Source organism: Bubalus kerabau, chromosome 5 (genome assembly GCF_029407905.1).
Source record: "Bubalus kerabau isolate K-KA32 ecotype Philippines breed swamp buffalo chromosome 5, PCC_UOA_SB_1v2, whole genome shotgun sequence".
Taxonomy (NCBI): domain Eukaryota; kingdom Metazoa; phylum Chordata; class Mammalia; order Artiodactyla; family Bovidae; genus Bubalus; species Bubalus kerabau.
Window position 1 is genome coordinate 24,754,349 of NC_073628.1, and position 15,850 is coordinate 24,770,198.

The following is a 15,850-nucleotide window of genomic DNA, read 5'->3' on the forward strand; positions in this document are numbered from 1 at the left end:
CAGGATTGCCACCTTACTCAGCCATACCCATCAGAGTTATTTTTTTTTAAAGAAAGCAAACAAACATCTGGGAAAATATCAAATGCACCAACTTTCAAATTATAGGGGTCCCAGAGGAGAAGAGAGGAAAAAAAGGGGGGTATGAGAAAATTTTTGAAGAAATTATAGTGGAATATTTCTCCAACATGGAAAAGAAAATAGTCAATCACGTCCAAGAGGCACAAAGTGTCCCAAACAGGATAATCCCAAGGAGAAACATGCCAAGACATACTAATCAAATTAACAAAGACTAATCACAAAGAAAGAATATTAAAAGTAACAAGGGAAAAGCAATAGGTAGTATACAAGGGAAACCCCATATGTTTAACAGTTGATTTTTTAGCAGAAACCTTGCAGGTCAGAAGGGAATGACAGGATATATTTAAAGTACTGAAGGGGAAAATCTACAACGAAGATTATTATACCCAGAAAGGATCTCATTTCAAATTGATGGAGAAATCAAAAGTTTTTCAGACAAGCACAAGTTAAGAGAATTCAGTACTACCAAACCAGCTTTACAACGAATGTTAAAGAGACTTTTATCGTGAGAAAATGCAAGAGAAGAAAAAGATCTACAAATGAACCCCAATTAAGAGAACATCAATAGGTACATATATATCAATAATTACTTTACATATAAAGGGAATAAATACTTCAACTGAAAGACACAGACTGGCTGATGGATGTAAACCAAGACCCATATATATACTTTCTGCAAGAAACCCACTTCAAACCTAAAGACACATATAGACTGAAAGTGAGAGTATGGAAAAGTATATCCCATGCAAATAGGAAGCAAAAGAAAGCTAAAGTAGCAAACTTCATATCAGACAAAATAGACCTTAAAATAAAGAAGATTGCAAGAGATAAAGAAGGATGCTACATAATGATCAAGGGATCAATCCAAGAGGAAGCCATAACAACTGTAAATATCTATGCACCCAACATAGGAGCACCTCAATGCATAAGACACAACACTAGCAGACATAAAAGGAGAAATTGACAGTAACACAATAATAGTAGGAGACTTTAAAACCCCACTCACACCAATGGACACATCATCAAAGCAGAAAATTAATAAGGAAACACAAGTCTTAAATGATACATTAGATGAGATGGATTTCATTGATATCTTCAGGACATTCCATCCAAATTCAGAAGAATACACCTTCTTCTCACGTGCACATGGAACGTTCTGCAGGATAGACAACATCATGGGTCACAAATCAAACTTCAGTAAATTTAAGAAAATTGAAATCATATCAACCATCTTCTCTGATCACAACGCTATGAGACTAGATATCAGTTACAAGAAAAAAAACTGCCAAAAGCACAAACAAATGTTGATTAAGCAATATTTTTACAGGTTACTGAATAAATCAAAAAGGAAATAAAAAATTTCTAGATACAGAGTCCAAAAGACTGTTCTATACATCTGTTTCTCTTTTGCTGATGTGTGGCAGAACCAATACAATATTGTAATTAGCCTCCAATTAAAATAAATAAATTTAAAAAATAAAGCAGTAAATGTTGAATTAAAGAGAAAAAAATTCTAGATACAAATGACAATCAAAATGAGACAACTCAAAACCTATGGGATGCAGCAAAAGTAGTTCTCAGAGGGAAGTTCATAGCAATGCAATCCCACCCAAATAAACAAGAAAAACATCAAATAGACATCCTAACTTTACACCTAGAACAACTATAAAAAGATAAATGAGAAACCAAAATTAGTAGAAGGAAAGAAATCATAACAATAAGAGAAGACTTAATTGAAAAAAAAATTAAAGAAAGAATAGTAAAGAATAATTAATCTAAAATCTGGTTCTTTGAGATTAAAAAAAAAAATTGACAAACATTTAGCCAGACTAATCACGTAAAAAAGAGAGAAGAATCAAATCAACAAAATTAGAAATGAAAAAGGAGAGGTTACAACAGATAATGTAGAAATACAAACAATGACAGTTGGACTGTGAAGAAAGCTGAGCACTGAAGAATTGATGCTTTTGAACTGTGGTGTTGGAGAAGACTCTTGAGAGTTCCCTGGACTGCAAGGAGATCCAAACAGTCCATTCTGAAGGAGATCAGCCCTGGGATTTCTTTGGAAGGAATGATGCTAAATCTGAAACTCCAGTACTTTGGCCACCTCATGCAAAGAATTGACCCATTGGAAAAGACTCTGATGCTGGGAGGGATTGGGGGCAGGAGGAGAAGGGACGACTAAGATGAGATGGCTGGATGGCATCACTGACTCGATGGACATGAGTCTGGGTGAACTCCAGGATGGTGATGGACAGGGATGCCTGGCGTGCTGTGATACATGGGGTCACAAAGAATCGGACACGACTGAGTGAACTGAACTGATGAGACTTTTATGAACAATTATATGGCGATAAAATGGATAACCTGGAAGAAATGGACAGATTCTTTGAAAAGTTCAATCTTCCAAGACTGACCCAGGAAGAAATAGAAATTATGAACAAGCCAATTACAAGCACTGAAATTGAAGCTGTGATCAAAAGTCTCCCCAAAAAACAAAAGCCCAGGGCCAGATGGTTTCATAGGAGAATTCTATCAAACATTAGGGAAGCGCTAATGCCTATCTTCTAAAACTCTTTCAAAAATTGCAGAGGAAGCAACAATTACAAACTCATTCTACGAGGCCACCATCACCCTGATACCAAAACCAGACAAAGACATCACACACAAAAAAAAAACACTAAAGGCCAATATCACTGATGAACATAGATGCAAAAATCGTCAACAAAATTTTAGCAAGCGGAATTCAGCAACACATCAAAAAGCTCATACACCATGATCAAGTTGGGTTTATTCCAGGAAAGCAAGCATTCTTCAATATACACAAATCAAACAATGTGATACACCATATTAACAAACTGAAAGATAAAAACCATATGATAATCTCAACAGATGCAAAAAAAAGCCTTTGACAATATTGAGCACCAATTTATGATTAAAACTTCAAAAATGGTCACAGAAGGAACCTACCTCAACATAGTAAAGGCCATATATGATAAGCCTACAGCAAACATTTTTTTTTTAGTGGTGAAAAACTGAAAGCATTCCCCCTAAGATCAGAAACAAGACAAGGGTGCCCACTTTCACCACTATTTTTCAACACATTTCTGAAAGTCCTAGCTATAGCAATCAGAGAAGAAAAAGAAATAAAAGGAATCCAGATCAGAAAAGAAGACATAAAGCTCTTGCAGATGACATGATACTGTATGTAGAAAATCCTATCAGAAAATTACTGGAGCTAATCAGTGAATTTAACCTTGCAGGGTATAAAATCAATACACAGAAATCACCTGCATTTCTGTATACTAACAATGAAAAACCGGAAAGAGAAATTAAGAAATCAATCCCATTCACCATTGCAACAAAAGGAATAAAATATCCTGGAAGAAACTTACCTAAGAAGACAAAAGAACTGTACACAGAAAATTATAAGGCACTGATGAAAGAAATCAAAGATGACATAAATGGTTGGAGAGATATTCCATATTCCTGGGTAGGAAGAATCAATATTGTGAAAATGACTATTCTACCAAAGGCAATCCACAGATTCAATGCAATCACTATCAAATTACCAATGGCATTTTAACAGAACTAGAACAAAAATTTTCACAATTAATATGGAAGCACAAAACCCCCAAATAATCAAAGCAGTCTTCAGAAAGAAGAATGGATGTATCAACCTTCCTGACTTCAGATTATACTACAAAGTACAGTCATCAAGGCTGGATAGTACTAGCACAAAAACAGAAATATAGATCAATGGAACAAGATAGAAAGCCCAGAAATAAACCATTCACCTATGGGTACCTTATTTTTGACAAAGGAGGCAAGAATACAAATTGGGGCAAAGACAGCCTCTTCAATAAATGGTGCTGAGAAAACTGGACAGCTACATGTAAAAGAATGAAATTGGAAAAATTTCCAACATGATATGCAAAGATAAACTCAAAATGGATTACAGGCAGAGATGTAAGGCCAGAAGCTATGAAACTCTTAGAGAAAAACATAGAACACTTCATGACATAAATGAAGATCCTCCATGACCCACCTCCTAGAGCAACAGAAATAAAAACAAAAGTAAACAAGTGGGACCTGATTAAACTTAAAAGGTTTTGCACAGCAAAGAAAACTATACACAAGGTGAAAAGACAACCCTCAGAATGGGAGAAAATAATAGCAAATGAAGCAACTGACAAAGGATTAACTTCCAAAATATACAAGAAGCTCATACAACTCAATACCAGAAAAACAAACAACCCAATCATAAAATAGGGGAAAGACTTAAACAGACATTTCTCCAAAGAAGACATACAGATGACTAACAAACACATGAAAAGATTCTCAACATCCCTCATTATTAAGGAAATTCAGATCAAAACTACAATGAGATATCACCTGACACTAGTCAGAATGGCCATCATCAAAAAGTCTACAAACAAATGCTGGAGAGGGTGTGGAGAAAAGGGAATGCTCTTGCACTGTTGGTGGGAATGTAATTGATACAGCCACTATGAAAGATGGTATGGAGATTCTTTTAAAAACTAGGAATAAAACCATCTTATGACCCAGCTCCTAGGCATATACCCTGAAGAAACCAAAATTGAAAAAGACACATGAATCCCATTGTTCATTACAGCGCTATTTACAATAGCTAGAATGTGGAAGCAACCTAGGTGTCTATCAACAGATGAATGGGTAAAGAAGTATGGTACATAATATACATATGCACTATGGAATATTACGAGCCATAAAAAGGAACACATTTGAGTCAGTTCTAATGAGGTGGATGAACCTAGAGCCTATTATACAGAGTGAAGTTAATCAGAAAGAGAAAGATGAATATTGTATTCTAACATATATACGGAATCTAGAAAAATGGTACTGAAGAATTTATTTACAGGGCAGCAATGGAAAGACAGACATAGAGAATAGACTTATGGACATGGGGAGAGGGGAGGAGAGGGTGAGATGTATGGAAAGAGTAACATGGAATCTTACATTATCATATGTAAAATAGATAGCCAATGGGAATTTGGCTCAGAAAACTAAAACAGGGGCTCTGAATCAACCTAGAGGGTTGGGATGAGGAGGGAGATGGGAGGGAGTTTCAGAAAAGAGGGGATATATGTATACCTATGGCTGATTCACGTTGAGGTTTGACAGAGAACAACAAAATTCTGTAAAGCAATTATCCTTCAATTGCAAATAAATTAAAAACAAAAAAACACCTCAACATTCAGAAAGCTAAGATCATGACATCTGGTCCCATCAGTTCATGGCAAATATTGGGGAGACAATGGAAACAGTGAGAGACTTTATTTTTGGGGGGCTCCAAAATCACTGCAGATGGTCACTGCAGCCATGAAATTAAAAGACACTTGCTCCTTGGAAGAAAAGCTATGACCAACCTAGACAGCATATTAAAATGAAGAGACATTACTTTGCCAACAAATGTCCATATAGTCAAAGTTATGATTTTTCCAGTAGTCTTGTATGGATGTGAGAGTTGGACCATAAAGAAAGCTGAGTGCTGAAGAACTGATACTTTTGAACTGTGGTGTTGGAGAAGACTCTTCAGAGTCCCTTGGACAGCTAGGAGATCCAACCAGTCAATCCTAAAGGAAATCAGTCCTGAATATTCATTGGAAGGACCTGATACTAAAGCTGAAACTCCAATATTTTGGCCACCTGATGTGAAGGACTGACATTAGAAAAGACCCTGATGCTGGGAAAGATTGAAGGTGGGAGGAGAAGGGGACCCAGAGGATGAGATGGTTGCATAGCATCGCTGACTCTACGGACATGAGTTTGAGCACACTCTGGGAGCTGGTGACGGACAGGGAGGCCTGGTGTGCTGCCATCCATGGGGATCCAAAGAGTCAGACAAGGCTTAGTAACTGAACTGACTGACTCACTTCAGAGAAATATTTGATTTATATAACACACAGAAAGACAACTTTCTGGGATGTTATTGAAGTAAAAGTACTGGCATAAAATGATGTAGGTATACTGGTGTTTAGTTTGTCATTGCTTTTGATGATAAAAACTGGAAGTGTATAAAATCTCTGTCTATGTGAGATGGTTGGATAAATTATGTTTACAGCATAGAACACTGAAAAGGCTTCAATGAAGTTGTTTTAAATGGTCAGAAATGTTCTTCAAAATAAGAGGTCAGATACTCTTTTAAATAATATTTCTTTTAAGTCAAGGACATAGCACCTCTAAATGTATTTGAGTATATCAAACAAGTAAGAAATATGAGAGGGAATGCTAGGTTTAAACTTGTGCAACTGGGTTGATGAGCTGGAGGGTAGCTGTGAAAAGAAATGGATTGCTATATAAAAGGGGAAGGAGGAGAATCCCGGGAAGAGGGTAAATAGGAAGCCCTGCAAATATTTCCCCACTTAAAAATAATTGCACTACCAGAATCTATCTTATATAACTATTTTGGAGCTGTGTTGCCAGGAGCAGGAGCTCCACCCATGACAAAGGTCATGAGGAAGGAGGCTTGGCATACACAAAGGCGGGATCGAGCCTCAGGAGTCCCTCTGGAAATTCTCGAGCATCTACCCCCAAAACCAGAATCTGCCTACTTTCTGCTTTGTGCTCTCACCTACACCTCTGACTTTGCGGGGAGCTGTCCCCCACTACCTCGCTCTGAAAAAAAGAGTTAACTTACAGCTCCAGTTAATAAAGTTCCTGGGTGTTATAGTGTTTCAACCTACAAACTCCTTTGGAAGTCCTCTAGCCTGCTTGAATAGGTTTTTCCGGCCACATGTGATTGCTCAGAGCCTCCCAACTGTGAGAGGGATGAGATGTTCTAAACTGTCTAAATACAGATTCCTTTGAGCAGTTAAAAGATTGATTAGAAATTGTATTGGTGAAGGGTTTTTCACTTGTTGGGCCAATGTTTGCTGCTAAGTCTCCATATCCCTTACCTGCTGTGTCCCTGGCAGTGTATTGATTAATATAATTGGTGTAAGTAGTACCTTTAATGTTTGTAACCTTGGACCCTTGAGTTAATTCTTTTTCTTTTTATAGCCCACCACACCTTTGCCCTATAGGAAAGCAACTTTATGTAATGCTTTTGGAGGGTGGCGCTTGACTAATCACCTTTAGAGAAAAATAAGTTTTCTGAAGAAAGGGTCTTAAAATGTTAACAGGCCTCCAGGCCAGAAGATGATGCAAATCACCTAAACTTTTGCATATGATAAGTTTGCAGGAAGAAAGCTTGGCTTACTGCATGACTCTATCCCTTCCCCCATTATCCTCTATGCATAACTTAAGGTATAAAAACTACTTTGGAAAATAAAGTGTGGGCCTTGTTCACTGAAACTTGGTCTCCCCATGTCGTTCTTTCTTTCTCCTTCTGGCTGAATTTTTCTTCTGAGGTGGGGAAGCTCGTCAAGCCTACTAATTTTGCCTGGGCTTCTAAGATCTGACCGGGGAGGCCTTAGTGTCTCCTCTCCTTCCGGAGAACGGGAGGACGCCTGCGGCCTTCGTAGGTGACGTAAATTCCCTGCTTTGGAATTTTATTCAGCCTCTTTTCTTCACTGAATTTCTTCACTGAGCTATCCTTATTTCACCACTCTTTATATCCTTAATTAACGTTTAATTAAGCAGTTGTTTCCTGATCCTCGCCGACGCCGTCCCCGCTTCGAATTCCCTGGATCCACTGGGGCTGGACCCCCACTGTGTAGTCTATTGAGGCCTCACAACTTCCAGGACACTTGCACAGTTAATTGTGGTTGATTTCAGTCATTTCACTGTAGTGCAGCTAACCACGCCCAATCACAACTCTATGGCTAACCCACCTGCATAAGTTCCAGTTGAACTTTGCAAGAATGCTTATGGAAGCCAGGTGGTAAATAGGACATTTTCCTTCAAATATCCAATGTCTATTCTCTGATTATTGATGGTTCCTTCTGAATCAGAGATGCAGAGAGGACAGCAGTCATAATTGGTGCATCTCCCCACCATGGCTTTGCCCCGTCTCCCCCCTGCCCAGCTGAAGTGAGTTTCAGGGAATTTAAAGACCAGTACCTTGTATCCCTCCCATCTTCATTTTTTTTTTCTTTTTTTTTTTTTGTCTTTTGGAAGCCAGATATTAAAGACTTGAACTTTTAAGAGGCATACACACAAAAAATTAGAAAGTCTTCATGCATGTACAGTTAGAAGTGCAGGCTTAAACAGACCACGGAAGAACTTGTTTTGCCCGAGACTGGCCCTCAGCACAGAGATTGCCTATAACAATCAAAACTACAAATATAAAAAGGGAGATCAAGATGGCAGAGTAGGAAGACAGTGGGTTCACCTTCCCTGAAGAACATATCAGACTACAACCGCACATAGAGCAACTCTTGCTGAAATCAGCCTGGGGAAAGCAGAACAGCTGTCCACAACCAAGGCTGTAAAGAGAGATCCACATGGAGTCTGGTTGGAATGTAAACTGATACAGCCATTATGGGAAACATTATGGAGGTTCCTCAGAAAAGTAAAAATGGAATCACGGTATGATCCAGCAATTACTACTCTGGGTATATATCTGAAGAAAATGAAAACACTAATTCCAACCCCATTGTTCATAGCAGCATTATTTATAACTGCCAAGATGTGGAAGCAACCTAAGAGTCCATTAGTAAGTGAATGGGATGAAGCAGATTTGGAATATATATGCAGCAGGTACTAATCAGTCAAAAAAAAAAAAATTTCCTATTTGCAAGATTGGTGGACTTACGAAGTTATTATGCTTAGTGAAATAAGTCATATAGAGAAAGACACATTCTACATTTTTCACTTATAAATGAAATATAAAAATTTAAATGAATGAATAACTATGCTGTTAGTATAACTAATGTGAGACTAATATAACAATGTAAATCAACTATGCTTTCATTAAAAAGTAATTAATTAATTAAAAACCTTTCTAGGATTATTGTTAAGGAGGTTGGCACCTGTGTTTTCTTCTAGAAATTTTATGGTTTCAGGTCTTTCACTTAATTCTTTAATCCATTTTGCATTAATTTTTGTGTTTGGTATAAGATAATGGTCTAATTTTACTCTTTTGCTTGCCACAGATCTTTATTTGATTCATTTTTGGTTAGTTTTGTGCTTCTAGGAAAATCTCTTCTATACTCTTGGTATATTTCTTAGAGCAATTTTTTTCCTTTTAAGTTAGCTCCAATATTATTTAAGAAAAAAGTTCCCATCAGAGGGAGCTGTTTACTTAGATTATTGCTGAAACAATTTCCAATTGAGACTAATTCTCTTCACTGATAGGGACTGTTTCATACCTCACAACTCTATTCCTTAATACACAAGGACAAGTAACACATTAATTTTTTTTTCACAAAAGGTTGTAGTTCTGATACAGACGAAAAGCTTATTTTAGGATACTTGAAATTTTAAGAAATCTGTCCCCTAAAAATTGGTGTCCTTTCTTTCCTTTGCCAAGAGTTATATTTAGACTATGTAGATAATTTATCTATATGAACTAGTGAATCTAAGAGAAAACCTTTTTCCTCCAAGTCATTGTTAGGACTGTTGATATGCATAGAAGGGTAAACCCCAGATAACTGCACTTCTCTTCTAATAATACATGTACGGTAACACTGTGGGATTTGCTAGGACACATTTCTAAGTTCTGTTGTCCAGAAATGCAATTATCCATTGCCTTTGCCCCCAGGATTTGTTCATCTAGTTGGTTATTTTTTCTTCTTTCATTTGTCATGGTCTTGTGATTCCTTTTAGTATATCAAAAGTGTGGTTTTCAACTTTCTAGTAGTTTAAAGAGATTGAGCAAATGTTGTAAGTTCTGTAGCAGTTTTTCATTCATAAATGGATATGTGTTTTTCCTTTGATCCTTGTGTAATAACATCACTGACATTATGGTCACTAAAGTGCCATATGATGTCATCGGTGAAGTTTATAATTATTGCATTTTTGTGTATTTTAATTTTGCTCTTCATGTTTTTTAAAAAATGAATTTTTGTCTTTAATAATAAAAATATGACCTCTTTTTTGTTTTACATCTTTTTTCTTAGTTTATTTTTTTATTGAATGATAATTGCTTTACAGAATTTTGTTGTTTTCTGTCAAACCTCAACAGGAATCAGCCATACATATACATATATCCCCTCCATTTTGAACCTCCCTCCCATCTCCCTCCCCACCCAACACCTCTATGTTGATTCAGAGCCTCTGTTTGAGCTTCCTGAGCCATGTAGCAAATTCCCATTGGCTATCTATTTTACATATGGTAATGTAAGTTTCCCTGTTACTCCTTCCATATAACTCACCCTCTCCTCCCTTCTCCCCATGTCTATAAGTCTCTTCTCTATGTCTGTTTCTCCATTGCTGCCCTGTAAATAAATTCTTCAGTACCATTTTTCTATATTCTGTATGTATGCATTAGAATACAATATTTATCTTTCTCTTTCTGACTTACTTCATTCTGTATAATAGGTTCTAGGTTCATCCACCTCATTAGAGCTGACTCAAAGGCATTCTTTTTTATAACTGAATAATATTCCATTGTGTATATGTACCACACTTCTTTGTCCATTCATCTGTTGATGAACATCTAGGTTGCTTCCATGTTTTAGCTATTGCAAATAGTACTGCAATGAACAGTGGAATACATGTGTCTTTTTCAATTTTGGTTTCCTCAGGGTATATGCCTAGGAGTGGGATTGTTGGTTCATATGGTGGTCTTATTCCTAGTTTTCTAAGGAATCTCCATACTGTCTTCCACAGTGGCTGTATCAGTATACATTCCTACCAACAGGGCAAGAGTGTTCCCTTTTCTCCACACCCTCTCCAGCATTTATTGTTTGTAGACTTTTTTATGGGGCCATTCTGACTGGTGTGTGGTGATATCTCATTGTAGTTTTGATTTGCATTTCTCCAATACTGAGTGATGTTGAACATCTTTTCATGTGTTTGTTAGCCATATGTATGTCTTCTTTGGAGAAATGTCTATTTAGGTCTCTTTCCAGTTTTGGATTGGGTTGTTTGTCTTTTTGGCATTGAGTTGTATGAGCTGCTTATGTCTTTGGAAATTAATCCTTTATCAGTTGTTTCACTTGCTATTATTTTCTCCCATTCTGAGGGTTGTTTTTTCAACTTGCTTACAATTTCCTTTGCTGTGCAAAGCTTTTAAGTTTAATCCAGTCCCATTTGTTTACTCTGGTTTTTATTTCCATTACTCTAGGAGGTGCGTCATAGAGAATCTTGTTTTCATTTATGGCGTCTAGTGTTCTGCCTATGTTTTCCTCTAAGAGTTTTATAGTTTCTGGTCTTATATTAGGTCTTTAATCCATTTTGAGTTTACCTTTGTGTATGGTGTTAGGAAGTGTTCTAATTTCATTCTTTCACATGTAGCTTTCCAGTTTTACCAGCATCATTTATTGAAGAGGCTGTCTTTGCCCCATTGTATATTCTTGCCTGCTTTGTCAAAAATAAGGTACCCATAGGTGCATGGGCTTATTTTTGGACTTTCTATCTTGTTCCATTAGCCTATATTCTGTTTTTGTGCCAGTACCATACAGTCTTGATGATTGTAGCTTTGTAGTATAATCTGAAGTCAGGAAGCTTGATTCCTCCAGATCCATTCTTCTTTCTCAAGACTGCTTTTGTTATTCAGGGTCTTTTGTGTTTCCATGAACTGTGAATTTTTTTGTTCTAGTTCTGTGAAAAATGTCATTTGTAATTGACAGTGATTGCATTGAATCTCTAGATTGCATTTGGTAGTATAGTAATTTTTACAATATTAATTCTTCCTACCTAGGAACATGGAATATCTCTCCACCTTTTTATTTCATCTCTGATTTGTTTCATTAGTGTCTTATAATTTTCTGAATACAGATCTTTGTTTCCTTAGGTAAGTTTACTCCTAGATATTTAATTCTTTTTGTTGCAGTGGGGAATGGGATTGATTCCTTAATTTCTCTTTCTGATTTTTAATTTTTAGTATGTAGAAATGCAAGTGATTTCTGTGAATTGATTTTATATCCTGCAAGTTTGCTAAATTCACTGATTAGCTCTAGCAATTTTCTAATACTATCTTTAGGGGTTTCTATGTACAGTATCATGTCATCTGCAAACACTGAGAGCTTTACTCTTCTTTTCCAATCTGGATTTCTTTTATTTCCTTTTCTTCTCTGATTGTTGTAGCTAGGACTTCCAGAACTATGTTGAATTATAGTGGGGAAGGTGGATACCCTTGTCTTCTTTCTGATCTTAGGGGGAATGCTTTCAGTTTTTCACCATTGAGAATAATGTTTGCTGTAGGCTTATCATATATGGCCTTACTGTGTTGAGGCAGGTTCATTCTATGTCCATTTTTTGAACAGTTTTAACCATAAATGGGTGCTAAATTTTATAAAAGGCTTTTTCTTCATCTGTAGAGATTATCGTATGGTTTTTGTCTTTCAGTTTGTTAATATGCTGTATCATATTTACTGTTTTGCATATATTGAAGAATCCTTGCATTCCTGGAATAAACCCAACTTGATCATGGTGTATGAGCTTTGTGATGTGTTGCTGAATTCTGTTTGCTAAAATTTTGTTGAGGGTTTTTGCATGTATATTCATTAGTGATATTAGCCTGTAGTTTTGGTATATTAGCCTTTGGTTTTGGTATCAGGTTGATGGTGGCCTCGTAGAATGAGTTTGGAAGTGTTCTTTCCTATGCAATTTTTGGAAAGTGTTTTAGAAGGATAAACATTAGCTCTTCTCTAAATATTTGATAGAATTCTTCTGTGAAGACATCTGGTCTTGGGCTTTTGTTTTTGGAAGATTTTTGATCACAACTTCAATTTCAGTGCTTGTAATTGGATTGTTCATAATTTCTATTTCTTCCTGGTTCAGTCTTGGAAGATTGAACTTTTCTAAGAATCTGTCCATTTTTTCCAGGTTATTCATTTTATTGCCCTATAGTTTTTCATAATAGTTTCTTAGAATCCTTTGTATATCTGTATTGTCTGTTGCAACCTCTCCTTTTTCATTTCTAATTTTGTTGATTTGATTCTTCTCTCTTTTTTTCCTGATGAGTCTAGCTAAAGGTTTCTCAATTTTGTTTATCTTCTCAAAGAACCAGCTTTTAGTTTTATTAATCTTTACTATTGTTTCTTTCATTTCTTTTTCATTTATTTCTGCTCAGATCTTTATGATTTATTTTCATTCTACTATTTTCTTTTTGTTGTTGTTCTGTTTCCAGTTGCTTTAGGTGTAAAGTTAGGTTGTCTATTTAATGTTTCTCTTGTTTCTTGAGGGAGGATTGTATTGGTATAAACTTCCCTCTTAGAACTGCTTTTGCTGCATCCCATAGGGTTTGAGTTGTTATTTTTTCATTGTCGTTTGTTTCTAGAACTTTTTAAAATTCCCTTTTAATTTATTCAGTAACCTGTTGGTTATTTAGAAATGTATTGTTTAATCTCCATGTGTTTCTTTCTTTCTTTCTTTTTTTTTTTTTTGCAGTTTTTTTCTTGTAATTGATGTTTAGTCTTATAGTGTTGTGTTCGGAGAAGGTGCTTGATATGATTTCAATTTTATTAAATTTACTGAGGTTTGATTTGTGACCCAAGGTGTGGTTTATCCTAGAGAGTGTTCCATGTGCACTTGAGAAGAAAGTGTATTCTTCTGCATTTGGATAGCGTGTTCTAAAGACATCTATGAGATCCATCTCATCTAATGTATCACTTAAGACTTGTGTTTCCGTATTAAAGTTCTGTTTTGATGATCTGTCCATTGGTGTGAGGGGGTGTTAAAGTCTCCTACTATTATTGTGTTGCGTCAATTTCTCTTTTTACGTTTGTTAGTGTTTGTCCTATGTATTGAGGTTCTCCTGTGTTGAGTGCATCAGTTCAGTTCAGTTCAGTTCAGTCACTCAGTCATGTCTGACTCCTTGCGACCCCATGAACCACAGTACATCAGGCCCCCCTGTCCAACTCCTGTAGTGCACCCAAACCCATGTCCATTGAGTCGGTGATTCCATCTAACCATCTCATCCTCTGTCATCTACTTCTCCTCCTGCACTCAATCTTTCCCAGCATCAGGGTCTTTTCCAATGAGTCAGCTCTTTGCATCAGGTGGCCAAAGTATTGGAGTTTCAACTTCAACATCAGTCCCTCCAATGAACACTCAGGACTGATCTCCTTTAGGATGGACTGGTTGGATCTCCTTACAGTCCAAGGGACTCTCAAGAGTCTTCTCCAACGTGTCCATTGGTGTGAGTGGGGTTTTAAAGTCTCCTACTATTATTGTGTTACTGTCAATTTCTCCTTTTATGTCTGCTAGTGTTGTGTCTTATGCATTGAGGTGCTCCTATGTTGGGTGCATAGATATTTACAATTGTTATGTCTTCCTCTTGGATTGATCCTTTGATCATTATGTAGGGTCCTTCATTAGCTCTTATAATATTCTTTATTTTAAGGTCTATTTTGTCTGATATGAGGATTGCTAGTACAGCTTTTTTTTTTGTTTGCCATTTGCATGGGATATATTTTTTTTCATCCTCTCACTTTCAGTCTGTTTGTATCTTTAGGTCTGAAGTGGGTTTCTTGTATACAGCATAAATATGGGTCTTGTTTTGGTATCCATTCAGCCAGTCTGTGTCTTTTGGTTGGAGCATTTAATCCATTTATATTTAAAGTTAGTATTGATATATGTGTTCTTATTGTCATTTTCTTAATTGTTTGGGGTTGATTTTGTAGATCTTTTTCTTCTCTTATATTTCTTGACTATATATGTCTCTTAAACATTTGTTGTAAAGATTGTTTTGTGGTACTCTTTTCTCTTAAATTTTATTTGTGTGAAAAATCTTTTGATTTCTCCATTGATTTTGAATGAGATTCTGGTGGGGTACACTAATCTTGGTTGTAGATTTTTCCCTTTCAGTACTTTAAATCTATCCTGCCATTTCCTTGTGGCCTGCAGAGTTTCTGCTGAAAGATGAGCTGTTGAGCATATGAAGTTTATATGTTACTTGTTGCTTTTCCCTTGCTGCTTTTAATATTCTTTCTTTGTGTTTAATCTTTGTTAGTTTGATTGATGTGCGTCTTGGCATGTTTCTCCTTGGGTTTATCCTATATGGGAATCTTTGTGCCTCTTCGACTCAATTGACTATTTCCTTTTCCATGTTGGGGAAATTTTCAACTTTAATCTCTTCAAACATTTTCTCATATGCTTTCTTTTTCTCTTCTTCTTCTGGGGCCCCTATAATTCAAATGCTGGTGCATTTGATATTGTCGCAGAGATCTTTGAGACTGTATTCAGTTCTTTTCATTCTTTCTACTTTATTCTGCTCTTCAGAAGTTATTTCCACCATTTAATCTTCCATCTCAGTTTTTCATTCTTTTGCTTCAGATATTCTGCTATTAATTCCTTCTAGAGTATTTTTAATTTAAGAAATTGTGCTGTTTGTCTCTATATGTTTATTCTGTAATTATTCTAGGTCTTTTTAAACTGATCTTGCATATTTTCCTTTTTTTTTCATGTTTTCAAGGTTTTTGATCATCTTTACTATCATTATTCTGAATTAGTTTTCAGGTAGTTTGTCTATTTTCTCTTCATTTATTGGTACTTCAGTGTTTATAATTTGTTCTTTCATTTGTGTAATCTTTCTCTGCTTAAATTATTTATTATTATTATTTTTTTAATTTACTGTGTTTGAGGTCTCCTTTTCTCAGTCTTCAAGGTTGAATTCTTTCTTCCTTTTGGTTTCTGCCCTCCTAAGGTTGGTCCAGTGGTTTGTGTAAGCTTAGTGTAGGGT